We start from the raw sequence: 15,323 nt of genomic DNA, 5'->3' as shown, positions 1-15,323 counted from the left end.
TAACTGCAGAATGTGAGCAGACCACCTGCGGTACCAACACACGTGCTATGAATCTATCGCGTGAGAATCAACCTAATGTTGGTTATTCCAGCTTCGTCCTGTGGGAATATAGGCTTTTCTCAGCACCACTTTAGAATTTTTGAAGTTGTTTGCCGTGTTTTCTTTTCTTTGTCTTTTTCCTTATTTTAGACAGACGTGAGTGCTCCTAAAATACCCTCTGGCCCCCTCACTTCTTGGCCTTCATACCTCTTGAAACTCAAAAACAAAATGGTAATGCTGTGTAAATTCTTGCCACACAAGTGATATACCCAGCAACCTCTGGCTTTCAGATGGGCTGGAATGTAGCCTTCATTTAGATCCATTAACTTTCATGCGAAACGAGAAGAGCAACTAAAATGCATAGCGCAAGATGAAGCCATTGCAATCTTTTTTTTTTTTTCGCATTGCTTGTCACACGGCATAACTTATATGCAAGCACGGAGGCCCATTTCATGCAGATACTGCAACGGCGCAACCTGATGTGAATCATTGTTGTTTCGGTAGTAAAGGGGTTCTATCGAATCGTGTCAATTTTTTGCAACTAAATGGCTACCACAACTGTAACGTGTGTGCGAACGGGTGCTATGTTCAGAGGGAATGACACAGTGGACTTTGAAGATGGCATGTTTGATTAGATAGAAGTCTTAGAAATGATTATGTACACTACGTTACATTGTGGCACATATATGCACCACTTTCACGTTAAGTTCATTCAATGTTCATTGGTTCACCGGTTTCATTATTTCGTAGCATTCACGTTCGGCGATCCATTTTCGTTCCAGTAGGGCAGCGCGTGCCCCAGGCATTTAAGCTGCATAACGAGGAGACGCGGCATCGGCGCACTTACGCTTGCATTCCTCGAACTCGGCTGGGAGGAGAAACTTCTTTCGGCGAGTCATTTTGACGGGAAACGGCCCTGTAGAGTGGCGTGGAGACCATACGGAGCTCCTGTCGTGTCTTGGGCGCGCTGCCACCTAAAAGCAGACTCATACACGCCACTTGATAGGTGCGGGGCAAAAAGCCCTCCCACCCCTCCACCCCCAGGTTTATTCCTGCCTTGCTTATATACCAGCAGCTCCTGGCAAGGCACATACATGTGCTGCGTTCCCTCGGTTGCGCGCTACTAGCGCACAAGACATAGTTACATCTGGCGTTCACAGAGACTGCAGCCTTTGTGCACCAAACATGGTCGATCACAAGATCCACAGTAATGCTCGCATGGAGAGTGTCTACCTCTTCAACACAGAACTGTGCAGAGTACTGCGTCCGGCTGTCACCGTACAATTACAGCCCATATATCCCAAGCAAAACTCGCGGTTCAGTGATTTCGTGCCTTAATGCCGTAGTATATAGCAGGCGCGGAACTATACACGCACACAACGAACAAGAAAAACAAGAACAAACGGCAAAAATAAGAGCCAAGGCGCTTGTTCTTGTTTGCGTGCTTATTGTGCAGGAACAAGTTCGCGGCTTGGCCTATTATCACATATGCCCCTGCTTACGACAGGGCATGATAGTGGCCGCGCGCGCATGTTCCTCACGTAAGGGCAACCAGTGCTAAAGTTCAACTGCAGCGAAACTTCACTATGGGCTAAATTGGTCACAAATTAGTAGTACACCGTGTGTCCCAACTAATGTTAGGCAAGTTTTTCAACGAAAATGAAAAGATTAAAAAAACAGTGAAAGACAGAGTCATAAGGCCTGCGGTGTTCGGTCGTCAGACCTCTGACAACCGAACACCGAGGTCCTTAAAATTGTATTTTGCACCGTGTTTTTTTAATATACATTTTTGTTGAAGAGTCTGGCTAAAGAGTGATATCTCGCATGATGACAAAGACGATAACGACAGCGATTTCAAAGACGGTAGCGCGACGGTGGCATGGAATCTATTTCAATAGCTATTAGGAAGTTTATGCTCCATAATAATTTCGAATAATCTACCCATTTCTTGGCCAATGCCCCATCGTGGGTAGGAGCCACACGCATCACAGGCTACAACAACAACAACAACAACAACGACGGTGGCATCACAGCTGGCGGTCAAATCTTCATTGAGAACAGGTCAGTTCTGGGTATACATTTTCAAACGTGGTGATGATAAACATAACGAGACATGTGACAGACGCCACGTACAGTCGTTGTTCCTACAGTGGTGTCTGTGTCGGAGTAATGACCGAGTACTCTGACAAAGACACTTGAGACTTTTTTCAGCAGAGCTGTGGAGTCATTTAACTTCTATATTGTATGTACCATGTGTTCCTCAAGTCATAGTGTTACTGTGAAACGTTGCTTGACAAGTCCTGGTGCTTGTATGAAAAGGTTATTTGATATGTAATCTTGAACCCTGTATGTTGTAAGCTAGAGTCATTCAAGAGCTATGTAACGAGTAGCCGACGCCTTAAATTGTGCGTCAACATCTCCTTATATCATATATCAATAAAAAAAAGCTCGGTGATCTGATGTTAGCATGCCTATTTGGCGCGTCATGTAGCCGACATGCGCCCTGTTTTTAAGGTCTTCGTTCCCGTGAAATGTCGGGCGTCCAAGTAACTCAACACAATACGAAGAGATTGGCGTTGTACGTCTAAAAGCCGTAGCACTCAAAGAGACGGTCAAAAATCTGTTCACGTACACGAACTATAGTCGCGAGTGGGGAAGTCCTCCATTCGAGCGTTGCATGGAGCAATAAATTGTGAGCGCGATCAGTCGTAGCTTTTATTGGTAGGTTTCTGTGCACGCGTCTTCGGATATCAGATTAATCCCCGTAAATATGGGCGTGGTGCGCGACAGAACACACGCTATATCTGGCATCTGCCATTAGTATCGACATCGAAGATCAAAAACGATCGGCAATTGTGGCCAGCGTGCTGGGTGCCTGAAATGTCTTCTTGAACTTGAAAAGGAAAGTATCTATATGAAAGCAACATGAATCTGGGGAAAAAAGTGCACACGGGTTTCGTGGGTAGAGGCATTTGAACAAGGATGAAATTACTCTGGGTGCAATTTCCAGGGTCGAGTCGAAAAAAAAATTGCCACTCCGGATCATTCGTTCGGAAGAAACTGTATTGGCTGCTATTCTTGCGTCATGCTACTTCAGGTAAGTACAAGCTTTTCTTTTCACGAACCTTCCTCAAACTGCCAGAGTTTCGCCAGATTCACTTTGGCGTCGTTACAAAGTTGAGTGCAGCAATGCCTGCTGCAGCCTCACGCGATGCATTGGGGCCACATGGCTGGTGCAAATAAAAGACTATTTTCAGCAAGCTGAGCAAGGTAACAAGGATGCTGTTATCCGGGCCTGCATACCGCCGAGTTCTGGCTGCATTGCATACTGTCAAAACTGCTTCTCGTGGTTTCCGAACCTTTCCGAGTGTATAGTGTCACTGCCGCTACGGTTCTGCTCTTATCGAACAGCTGCTCGTACCACATCTTCTGCGCGGCTCGTTGACTTCGCAGTAAGGATGGTATATTTTATGTAAATCGCCGTCGATGTCGTAGACGTCGACCCAGTATACCATTCGTTCTGAGCGTCGGCGTAAAGATGTATGAACTACGGCGTTATTGATTATGCATACAACGTAAGCTCACGGAGACAGCGACGTAAGAGAGCGTATAATGCCCAAACTGGTTGTACACTTTACGAAAGCACCCGTGAAAAGCGTCGGTGTGAACACGACTTTTCCTTTACAAGGCTCAGAAAAAAAAAAAGAAAACAAGGGAAGTCTCATCCAGCGAGCAATGCCGGGATCTCGCGTGCTGTCAACGCCGCACTGCTTTCCGAAAAGTGCAGCGCGACCCAGTTACACACGGCGACGGCGTTCGCAACGCGCGCGCGTGCGCGACTCGGCCTTTCGACGCGCTTCGGCAACGGGTGGTGGTGGTGGTGGTGGTTGCACTCTGGCCGCAGCAGCGGTGGCCTTGCGCAAGAGACGAGATGCGCGGGCCGTCGGAATCTGAAAGCAAAATGATCAATGGAAGCTCGAGGTAAAAAACGCATTACTGAGAGCCGTGTCGCGCCACCCGAACGAAGCGCGGATGCACGGAAGAAGAGCGGGAAAATGTGTCGCGCGCGCGCGTGCTCGGTGCGGGGAACGGTGCGCCGAACGTTGAAAGCCCGAGGCCTGGAAGATTGTCGTTGGTTGCGAATGGAGCACCGAGCAAAGGAAAGAGATGCGGCAGTGAGATCGGCCAGAGGGGCTGTCGGAAGTGCGAGTTGCGACAGCTCGGCGTTTGCCCGGGCACCCGGTCGTTTCCCCTCCACGTGCGTGAGCCCTCACCGCCGGGTGTGTATAGGCGGGAAAACGCTTTCTTTTATTTTTTTCCTATAACCCGTTATTCGCATATTGATCCGCTGGAAGCCGATTACGGTTTCCCGCGCAGCCGGAGAAAGTGAGGAAGAACGGAGCGAATGCGTAGAGTTCTGAGTCATAAAAAAGGAGATTTTCGACTGGCGTTGGCGCCTGTCATCCGCAGCTCCAGTTACGAAAGCCTCGGTGCGCCTTGCGTCAGTACAGCAAGGACCTGCGGCAATCCTGAGGGTCACGAGTCCGTGAGGCACCCGCGTGACACCAAGGCCGTCGCCGCAGGACGGGACCAGGTTCCTGGAGTAGCAATGGAATCGCGTGGCAATCCTCGTGATCTGATATTGAGATGCGCTCGACAGTTAGCGAATTTGCAGACGCAGAGAGAGAGAGAGAAGGTTAATGATACGAAATGCAGAGAGGTCAGCCTGAGGTATATTCCTCTAGCCAGCTACTCGGCGTTGGGGGAAGGGGAAGAGGGAAAGAAATATTGAAGAAAGAGGCGTATGATGGGTGACAATGACGACAGAAGGAAGATGTAGAACATATGGCAAGCAATTTGGCATGCTCAAAGCCTACAATCCAGGCCCGTAATTTTTAAAAAGTTCAGTAACGCCTGGATGGCCTTGAAACTCGATTGAGCATCTGGCCAAGGACCTAAATAACGTCCTCCGACAACGGTGGGCTGTCGAGACGCGTAACGTCGTTGTCCAACTTTCCACGCTCTTCCACGTACTTAGGGCAATCACAAAGCACATGACCTATAGTCTCAGTCACATCGCACACCTCACAGTGTGGAGACTCGGTGCGTCGCATGAGGTGCACGTATCCGCGCGTAAACGCTACCCCCAGCCTTATAGTCTGTGCAGAAGACTGGCATAGCTGCGTTGAATTTTGGTGGTAGCCTAAAATTCATGGTAAGGTCCAATCTCTGCAGTCGTCTGTGGCGATTATCCGGATTGTCCCATTGCTTTGCTGTCAATTTTCGGATGACACTGGAGAGGAGACTGTTGGCGTCCGCTCTTGTAAAAGGAATTGAAAGCAGTGACTCTCGTTCTTCGAGTGCTTTCTTCGCTTCAGCTTCGGCCAGTTCGTTGCCGCGTATACCACAGTGACTGGGAATCCACTGAAATGTGATGTGGTGGCCGTCTTCTTGCGCTAAAGTGTAAAGCTGGGCAGTTTGAAGAGCCAACACTCTGTAAGCGCTTTCTTTCAACACCACTCTAAGCAGTTGCAAAGCCGATTTTGCGTCCCTGAAGACTGTCCATATTTGAGGAGGCTGTCGCGAAATATATTGAACGGCCTCTCTAATTGCCACTAGTTCCGGAGATGTTGTAGTCGTCTTGTTACAGAGGCGAAACCATCGAATGACTTGGTGCGCAGGCACGACGAAAGCCGCACCAGACGCATACGACGAGACAGATCCGTCTGTATACACGCTCACCGAGGAGTCATATTCTTTCGACATATATTCAAGTGTTAAATGTCTCAGGCTGACGGTAAGTATTCGCGATTTTTTAGAAATTCCGGGAATAGATAGACGTACCGGTATTTTGGACATTACCCATGGGGGCATACGTGGAAGGTCAGCCGGGGCAGAGTATGCTGGTATGGCAATTTCTTGGCATTTAACGGCTCTTGAAAAAGTAGAGTCCGGCCGTATGTATCGCAGCGCACTTATCTGGGGCCAGTTGCAGTCCTTGGCACTGCAGGTGCTGAGACGTTAAAGAAACAGCTCGCTGCAATCTGGCACGAATTTGCGTTCGCGTGACTGCGGATGCCCATATGCATATGTAGATCTGCGTAGGTACTGATGCGTACTGTATCAGGAATTTGACGTAGTAGTTCTGCGGAAACCCGCAAGGTGGAGATAATTAATTGATAAAGGGAAAATCAGACATCCACCCGTTCGTAGCAATTGCTTCAAAGGAAGCCCATACGGGTTCCTCGAAAGAAAAGCCTCAGAATTGAAGAAAAATTCGTCCTAGTCCGGGACTCGAACCCGAAACCACCGCCCTTCCGGGGCAGCCGCTCTACCATCTGAGCTAACCAGGCGGCTAGCACATGGCAGGGTGAAGTCGAATTTGTCGACAACACACGAAGCAAACACGAACCTTTGCTTGATCCACTTTCAATTCCATTAATTTATCATTTGTTTAATTACAAGTACAAATAATTTTCCCTGGGTTAGCGTTGGTGTCTTTGTTTGTTGGCTTCTTATGATTATATAAACACTACAAGACCTACCTTTACCTCTACCACGTGACTGGCTTCCCACATTTCACGCACATACACTTTTTCCACTTTGACACTCCTAATGCTAACGCATTACAGAAAAGATTACTCGCAGAACCTCCTGTGGGATTTATCTAAGGGATGCGTTAGCATTTGCTACTAGTCACCTGCCGTTTGGTCGTTGTATGCTGCTGTGTTTGGCATAATTGCGAGAAACACCATAAAAGAATCGTGAAACGGAAAAGCGTGGTTGCAACACCGGAATGGTAACTGAGACTGTTAACGGATGAGTCGACGAAGAAGATGCGAGTAGTATAAAGAGAGAGAGAGAGAGAAACGAAGAGGGACAGGTAGGGAGGTTAACCAAGGACGTGCGTGGTTGGCTAGCCTACACTTGGGGAGGGGGAAAGAATAGATAAGGAGAGAAAATAAGAATAATGCTCAAACGTTCACACTTCAATCGCAGAGGACTCTCCACTGTCACAGACGTTCATACAATCCAGTATCCTTCACGAAGTTCAAAAGGGCTTTTGTGGCCTTTTTTATGCAAGAATGCATAGGCCATGGTCCGAGGATCTTTTCTTTCTAGAGCGCTCTATTATCTAGCAGGTTGAGTTTAGCCTGTAGAGTACGTCGTTGGTTGTCAAAGATTGGGCAGTGACACAGAAGGCGCTCTAGAGTCTCATCGCGCCCGCACAAGTCGCACGCAGCATTGTTGGTCATCCCTATTAGGAATGAGTATAGGCATTGGTAAATGCGACGTGTAAAGTTGTTTCGCGACGGGAGAGTCCAGGTGGCAGGTGAAGTTGCAAGGTAGGGTCGAGAGAGTGCAAGCGTGAGTTAGTGAAACACGGTGAATTCCATCGTAGAAGTGTGATGTGACGAGTGAATGAAGTTGCCGCGCAGCATCAGTTCTTGAAAGTGGTATAGGAACCCGCTGATGTTTTTCATGAACCGAACGTGCAGCTTCATTTGCGCTGTTATTGCCGGCCATTCCGCAATGACTCGGCATTGCTGTTCACTCATGTTCACTCATGTTCACTCATGTACACTCATGTTCACTCATGTTCACTCATGTTCACTCATGTTATATGATGGTGCGTTTCGATGATGCCGCTGCTTCGGGGAAGAAGAGCACTGGCCGATGCGTGCTGTAGTACGTGACGTAACTGAACAGTGTCACGTTTTGTAGACCTCGTACGAAGACATGGTCGATGACGCTGCCTCCTCTCGACGTTAACCGCTATCAACTGTGATCAACCGTACTCCGGCGGTGGCTGCGTATGGTGCATGCGGCCGCGCGAGCCCTATCCTGAAAGCGATCAGCGATGGGGACAAAGTGCGCCGAGCACTGATAGCTTCGTGTGCGCTGTATTCTCGCCACTTGGTTCGCGTTGGAGCGAGAAGCAGCATGAAGGTCAATTCGCTCGCGGCTGCGGGTCCTATCTTGAAAGCGATTGCCTTACGTAACGGATGGAGGGACGGACGGATGGGTTTCCACGTTGGGTAGGCATAGAAATGCTTACGCATTTAAAATTCATCTTGATCCAGGGATCGAACTCGGGCCCAACATCGCAAGTCGGTCGCTCTACCATCGCTTCTCTTTTTAGCCTCACGCTACTCTCGGCGGCGGATGGCAATTTTTCCCTTTCGCATTTTTGTCATTATTAATGTAATTGCAATACCATTGTTATAATTAATATTATTAAACTGAAGAAGGTTTCTATCTTTTCCTGTTATCAGATAAAGCGGCAAGGGAAGTGTTTCTCTGTTATTTCCTTCTTCTTCTCTTTCTTTATGAACATCACTTCTTTCTATAGTCGTAACTAGCATATTGTACCACTCGTTTCGCCTTGTTACCCATTCATTCAAGCAACAATGAAAGTTGTGGACAGCTTGGTGACATATTCATACCCATCATTCACAATATCATATTAATTCAGTCAATCAACCTCGCTCACAGTATTATTTCATAATACTGTGAGCCTTTCTCAGGCTCTGACTGTAGTGGAATGAACAATAGGTGGAACAACAGGTTTGGTGTTCAGAAGGGAGGTGACAGCAACACAGAAATGTTGGTGTTCCGGAACATGAATGAAAAGACACAAATCTTACATAAATAACCGAATCAAAAGTGTGCAGAGCTCTAGAATCATTCAATACATGACTCATAATCAAGAAAGCTATGGCTACTAACAGATTTACAAAGAGACTGTTCTTCAAAGAAACATTCAACAGTCGCAAAAAAAGCGTCAAGTGACACATCATTCACAATATGGTGGGACAGGTTATTCTATAGTTCTATGAATCGAGGAAAAAATGAAAATTTTAATAAGTCACATCTAGCAGCTAATGGTCGTATGCGCTGGTCGTGGTTGATTCTTTTGGAGCGGTGGTGAGGTGGCTTTAGGTACGCATCTTTAGCTATGCTGATACAATCAGGATATAGCAGGAAAAGAAATTTCATACATGCAATCAGTCGTCGGCATTCTAACGTCGAGATGCTAGCCCTTTTACGGAAAAGTGTCACACTATTGTAGTGGGAGTAACGGGAATAAATAAAACGGAGTGCTAGGCTTTGAACTCTTTCCAGTTTCGTTTTCAGACAAGACTGATGGTGGTTCCAAACTATGGCGCTGTGCTCAAGAATGCGTCTTACTAGAGTCTTATAGGCGTTTAGCTTTACATGCGAAGATGCAGCTGACAATTTTCGTCGGATGAATCCAAGTTGTCGGTATGCTTTTGTACACATGTTATCTATGTGGGATTCCCAACTCAATTTTTCAATAAATGTTACCCCCAAGTATCTTACTTGATTATTAGCGTCACAGCAGATCCTGATAAAAGGTAAGTAAAATAGATGGGCGTTTTTTACCTTGTTTTGGCGACAGATGACGTTTTGCTGACATTTATTTTCATATTCCAAGTTTTACACCAAGAATCAATGTTAGTCAGGGTTAAGTGCATATTATTTTGGTCATCTTTTAAACGAACCGCAGTGTACACAACGCAGTCGTCTGCAAACAATCTCAATACAACATTTGGAGTGATACTGAAAAAAAGGTCTTTTACATAGATTAAATAAGGTGTAGGTCCTAATACTGATCCCTGTGGAACACCAGAGCAAACGTCTAGGCTATTGGATTTGGATTTTTTTTTTTATTTCGACGTATTGAGTACGGCCTGAGAGGTAAGCTGCAATCCAGGAAACTATGCTTGAATTATTACCAATAATTTTAAGCTTCTCAATTAATTTACGATGTGGGACATAATCAAGGGCCTTTGCAAAGTCAACGAACACTACATCCACTTGCAAACCAGAATTATTAGCAGCCGCGAAGTTATGTGTAATATCAAATAATTGCGTAACTGTTGATAGTCCCTTCCTAAAGCCGTGTTGGTTTACATATAAAAGTTTGTTGCTTTCCAGGTAGGTTATGACTGCTTTTTTAATTATATGCGCCATTAACTTGCAGCAAGAGCTGGTTAGTGATATAGGCTTACACATGCTTACTAAGAGCCTATTCACATTTTTTTTTAACACAGGGACCACTTTCGCCACAAAGCCAGTCGGCGGGCACAGATGCGGTTTGTATGGATAAGGAGAAAATTTTATAAAGGGGAGACAGTTGTTGCGCGTATCGCTTTGAAAAAGCATTGGGTAATCTCGTCTGGCCCAAGCGATTTCTTTTCATCAAGCTGTATCAGTATGTTAAGAATGCCGCATTCTGTTATGACAAGGTCAGGCATGCGGGAATGGTATTCCGCTTGATTGAATTCTGAGGCAGAATCACGGGTGAACACAGACTGACAATAGTGATTAAAGGCGTTCGCGGTACAGTTTGCGTCATCGGTAACGGCTCCGTCTATTTCCATTTGGTCGATCGAAGCCCCCCCCCCCCCCCCCCCCGGTTTTGCAAGGTAACGCCAGAACTTTCTTGGCTCGTGTGTCATAAAATTGGTCTGCGTATTTGTGAATAAATTGCTTCTTGCTGAAAAAATTTCTTCTCTGAGCATTTGCGAAAGATCCTTTATAGCATCGACGTTGGTTTTCTTTTTACGCATCCTTTGTAACCTTCTTTTGAGGTGGATAATGTTGCGTGTAATCCAAGTTGTCTTCCTATTTACTCGTTTTTTTTATTGTTGGGATAAATTTTTCATACAGTACGCTACTATTCGTTTCAGCTTCAACCATAAGTCATTCAAGTTTTCAAATCTAGACTGTAAAAGACTATCTAGCCCTATTTCAATTTAGTCAATAACACTGCCATCATCTGTCATGCTGTAATCCTTGACAGATATATGAGATATACTGGTGATTTGGTTGGGACTGAAACTGAAGTAATTAAAAGCATAATATATTGCGAGAAATTTTAGGGCGCGAGGTCGATTCATCTTGGACGGGAGCCGCGAATTTACGCTACTAAAACATATTTAAAAGAGCAATCAGAGATTATATTTTCTCTCTTAGACTTTCCTAAAAGAAAACAAAGTGTATATTTCAGAAATATCCGAAGATGCTACTCGCGGCGTACACCTCTATCTAGGCCACTTGGTGGCGCTATGCACACAGTGTGCGCCTCCGGTGATAATGTTGCCAGCTCTCGAGTTCATCTTATTTATTCGGCCTTTTTGTAACGCTTGCATTTGCGATACATATGCAGAGCGTTGCGTCTAACTCGAACCAAGGTATAAAAAATTTGTTGGCGTGCTATATAGCAAATAAAGGCAAGCTTTTGCCTATCTCAGTGGATCAAGTCACACAATTTTTTTGTATTCTGCCTAATTTCATACTGTTAGTCGACATTAACTAAACAACTTCAAGAATGCCAAATTTCGGGAAAAAACATCGAATGAAAATGTTTCCATGTGTTCTAGAAAATCTTCGATTCAGAAATATGTAACTTCGTATGCCTATTATGCAATTACTTCTGTTTTTCGTATAAGAAAATAAAAGCGAAGTGTGAACCCGCCGGGGTCTCCTAGTGGCTTTGGCGTTGCGCTGCTAAGCCCGAAGGGGCAAGGTCGAATCCCGCCACGGCGGTCACATTTCGATAGGGGTTAAGTGCAAAAAAAAGAAAGAAATGACTACGTATTGTAAATTGGGTGCACGTAAAATTAATCCGGAGTCCCCCCCCCCCCCCCTTCTTCTTTTTTTTTTTATTGAAGTGAATGTTAGGAGAGGTTGGCGCTTTTCTGATGTCACCGGCTACTCCTTGTCACTTTGCAACCGAAACAAATTTGCGTAAAAAGGGAGAATAGCGACACAAAAAATAACACTCAGTAGAACACCGGATGAATAAAAAATATACAGTCCAACAGTACACGAGTCGCAAAGTTCTGTGCATTAGTTCATTCCACGTACGCATATATAAAGTCTGATGTCTAGAACAGCCAAAACACACAACACATGCAATACACTGCAAGTACAGAACAGAATTATACTTATTGCGTAAAAGTTGCGATCACCACATAAACCAATTATGAACCACGAAGAACGTTTACGTAACTCATTTGGCGTACTCAGATCATGTGATACTTCATATTTTCCCAAAATGTTGGTGTCCTCTAAAAACCTTTTCAGAGCAAGAAGTGCTCTTTTTTGAAGGCCCGCAGTTGGCAATGGGCCAAGTATCTTTTTTTTAGAGTGAATGGTCTTCATGTCTAACATCAATAAATTTGCTTGCAGTACCCTTCTTTGTGTATCGTATTTCGTGCACTCGAGAAGAAGATGATGCACATCTTCGTCTGGATGGCCACAAGAACACTTAATATGGCTTGCCTCGTAATCACATCGTGCTTGTGGCACGTGAAGCCCCAGCATTTAATTAATTTAAATGCGAAAAATAATCAACGTACCCGCTCGCTCGCCGCAACCGCAAGGCTCCCAAGGTTGCGTCATAGAGAAACGGCTGCAAGGAAGCGACGATGTCGGGCTCCGCTGCCTGCTTATTCCTGTCACGAACCACCACCGCACGTGTTCCTTTCAGCAGCGCAAGCGAGACTGATTCCTGGCGCGAATTACGCGACCAACGACTGCCTCGCTGCCCTTTGACCGCAATCGCTTTCTTCGGTGGCAACGCGCTAGGATACATGCGCTGTTCGGTCACGCGCGAAACGTTTAACGGACGGGTAGTCACGTGGATTTGTATACTATTTTAAAAAAATTATGGGGTTTTACGTGCCAAAACCACTTTCTGATTATGAGGCGCGCCGTAGTGGAGGACTCCGGAAATTTTGACCACCTGGGGTTCTTTAACGTGCACCTAAATCTGAGTACACGGGTGTTTTCGCATTTCGCCCCTATCGAAATGCGGCCGCCGTGGCCGGGATTCGATCCCGCGACCTCGTGCTCAGCAGCCCGACACCAGTATACTATTTCGTGGTCTTTCTTTTCGACGCGAAAGAAAAAAATGTGTGTAGTAAGTAAATGCAAAATGAATATAGCTGGGCCAGACATTTCTTGTAACGTTGTACAGCTTTCTCGTTCGAACCGGTTCCTTAAATTTATTGTTTGCAAAGTTGCCCTTGACTATATGCCGTTACACAAAATACAAGTAATAGAGATACTTACTTTATATAATGGCAAGCAGTACGCTTTTAGTCGCGTCCTCTTTTGGCGCACCGCAGCAAATATTTAAACATTTGCCCAAGTTAAATGGGACAGACACCCTGTATATATATAACCTTTGGTGTGCACAAACTGAGCTTTCTAGTCAAAAAAGTTTAAAGGAAATCTAAGAAGCGGTTAGAGTAGTGCCGTTTATGTCCACAGCGAAACAGCGGAACGCTTATTTTATCATTTCCAAGTAAACATCAGAGCTCGCTGATCCAGACTGCCGATGTGTGAACGAGGTCGATAAATGAACAGAGTTGATATTGTGACGTGAAGTAGCCAGCAAGTTACGCGTGATTGTATCAACTAACGCGATCGATATTACGGAAGATTTTCCCCGTCAATTGTCGAGTTAATTGTTGTGGTCGTCCTTCTGCGTAGCATTACGCTATGCCTTAACTATCTGTTCCTGGTGGTTTCTTGAGACGTCTGTCGAACAGAAATCCCCACGTGGTTCAACGAAAGGCCGGGTGGTGCCTTGCACCTTGCGTTGCGCCTGGACCACGTAATTCGGTCACGCGCGTTCTCCTTAGTTACGCGTTGCATGCCCCGGCGAAGCTTTCGTGATTCTACGCCTTGTGGACGTAAGTGCGGAGAGCGCCGCGTGTCCTTCAAAGTGGGTGGAGCAAAGCGAATCTGGGCCAAGTGAACGATTGTGCTCACGGAGACGGCGTAAGAAAGCGTTCGGGGAAGCGGTAATCAGATGAGAATTCGTGACTTATCTTTCGAGAGAAGAAGTTGTTGCCCGGCATGGCGGTTTCATAAAGGTATGTCATTGGTTGTCGATGACGTGTGCCTTTGCCCCGAGGCAGTCGTACTTGCGCCCTAGTTTCCGGAGCTTGAGGAGCGGTCTCTCGCATAATGCATTCCCACAGGCTCTGAGTCACACACCCATCCCTCAGTAATCTTCCGGCCTACTGGCATGCCTTTTCCGTATTTTTGTTTCTTTTTACTTCTAACTTTTAGCGAAATACGAGACCAAGGGTTCACTTTTCCAATTTGCAAATATGTCAACGTATTTTTTTCCAGCGCCGCATTTCTGCGTATTGAATGACAAAACTGCATCTCAATGAAGCGCCCTGCCACATAATATTTTGCTTCCAAAAGTTGCAGCAAATAGTTTGGCTAGAATGTCGTTGTGTATCTGCAACTACTTCAATAAACTGAAGTGTTCAACTACGCGAACGCAGCTTCTATTTCACTCAACCATTTCACTCAGGTCTTCCGCAAACTTTGATCACACCAAGTAGAACAATCTGTATATTAAGCGGACTCCTCAGTTAAGCTTTCTGGCTCACGCCATCCATAATTTAGAACTGGAACCTGTTACGCCGTCATTTATATCGTTGGCAGATAAACGGTCTAGCCTAGCCTGTCTAGCGTGTCTGGTACAAGTATATACCAGCGCAAGCCTGGTCACATCAATAATGAGCTGAAATGCTCCCATCAATGATCGACGGCCTAGGAACCCCCTCCCACCCTTACACCCCCCCTCCGGATTCGCCAGCGCAGGCTATAGCAGTCTAGTTCTCACTCTGTCGAGATACACAACTTCAAGGCTTAAGCATCAGGCCTCATAAATATTGCATTAAAGTGTCCAAAACATTTCAAGCCTCGTTCACTCTAGAAATCCTAGCCTTCGTTACAGCTGGCCTTCTCGTCGTGGTCAACCATGTAGCGAACATTATGCGCGATAAAAATTTTGTGTGAAGCCAGAGCCCTCGCAAGTTGTCGCTTTTAGCCAGCCTTTCCTTATATTGCAGTGCATACTCTGTGAACCGAAATTAGCAGCAAACAAACAATCAAACAAACAATGCGCTTCCTCGATTCAAAATTTGATCTCTGAGCGCACAAACCGCGCTCTCGTGAAAGCGAGCGGAGAAAGTGACGGAATTCTGTAAAAAAAGCAAAATATGGAATCCTCATGCACTGACTGTAAGCAAGGGCGCGACAGTTATTTAACGGTGCACGCACAACGGCACACGCTCGAGACGACAGCGGGAAGTTCCTTTTTTTGTTTGCTTGTTTGTTTTTTTGGGCCCGCACCCACACAGTCTCCGCTCTTCGCCTCACAGCACGCAGTCTTATTTTTGGATCCAGAGTCGTTCCCGGTGGTCGACAAGCATTGCGTCTCA

The 15,323-nt window shown here is 45.9% G+C and overlaps 1 protein-coding gene across 1 annotated transcript in view; it reads right to left on the bottom strand.

Annotated features, from left to right (window-relative positions):
* LOC129382279 (uncharacterized) overlaps positions 1 to 12,552 on the bottom strand; it is a 31,289-nt gene extending 18,737 nt beyond the window's left edge. Inside the window, exon 1 of the mRNA XM_055066024.2 lies at positions 12,432 to 12,552. The gene's annotated coding sequence lies outside the window, so the exon portion shown is untranslated. The remainder of the gene's footprint in view (positions 1 to 12,431) is intronic.
* Positions 12,553 to 15,323: the final 2,771 nt, after the last annotated feature.

The sequence above is a fragment of the Dermacentor andersoni genome, chromosome 6 (genome assembly GCF_023375885.2).
Source record: "Dermacentor andersoni chromosome 6, qqDerAnde1_hic_scaffold, whole genome shotgun sequence".
Lineage (NCBI taxonomy): Eukaryota > Metazoa > Arthropoda > Arachnida > Ixodida > Ixodidae > Dermacentor > Dermacentor andersoni.
This window is presented reverse-complemented; position numbering and strand designations above follow the sequence as displayed.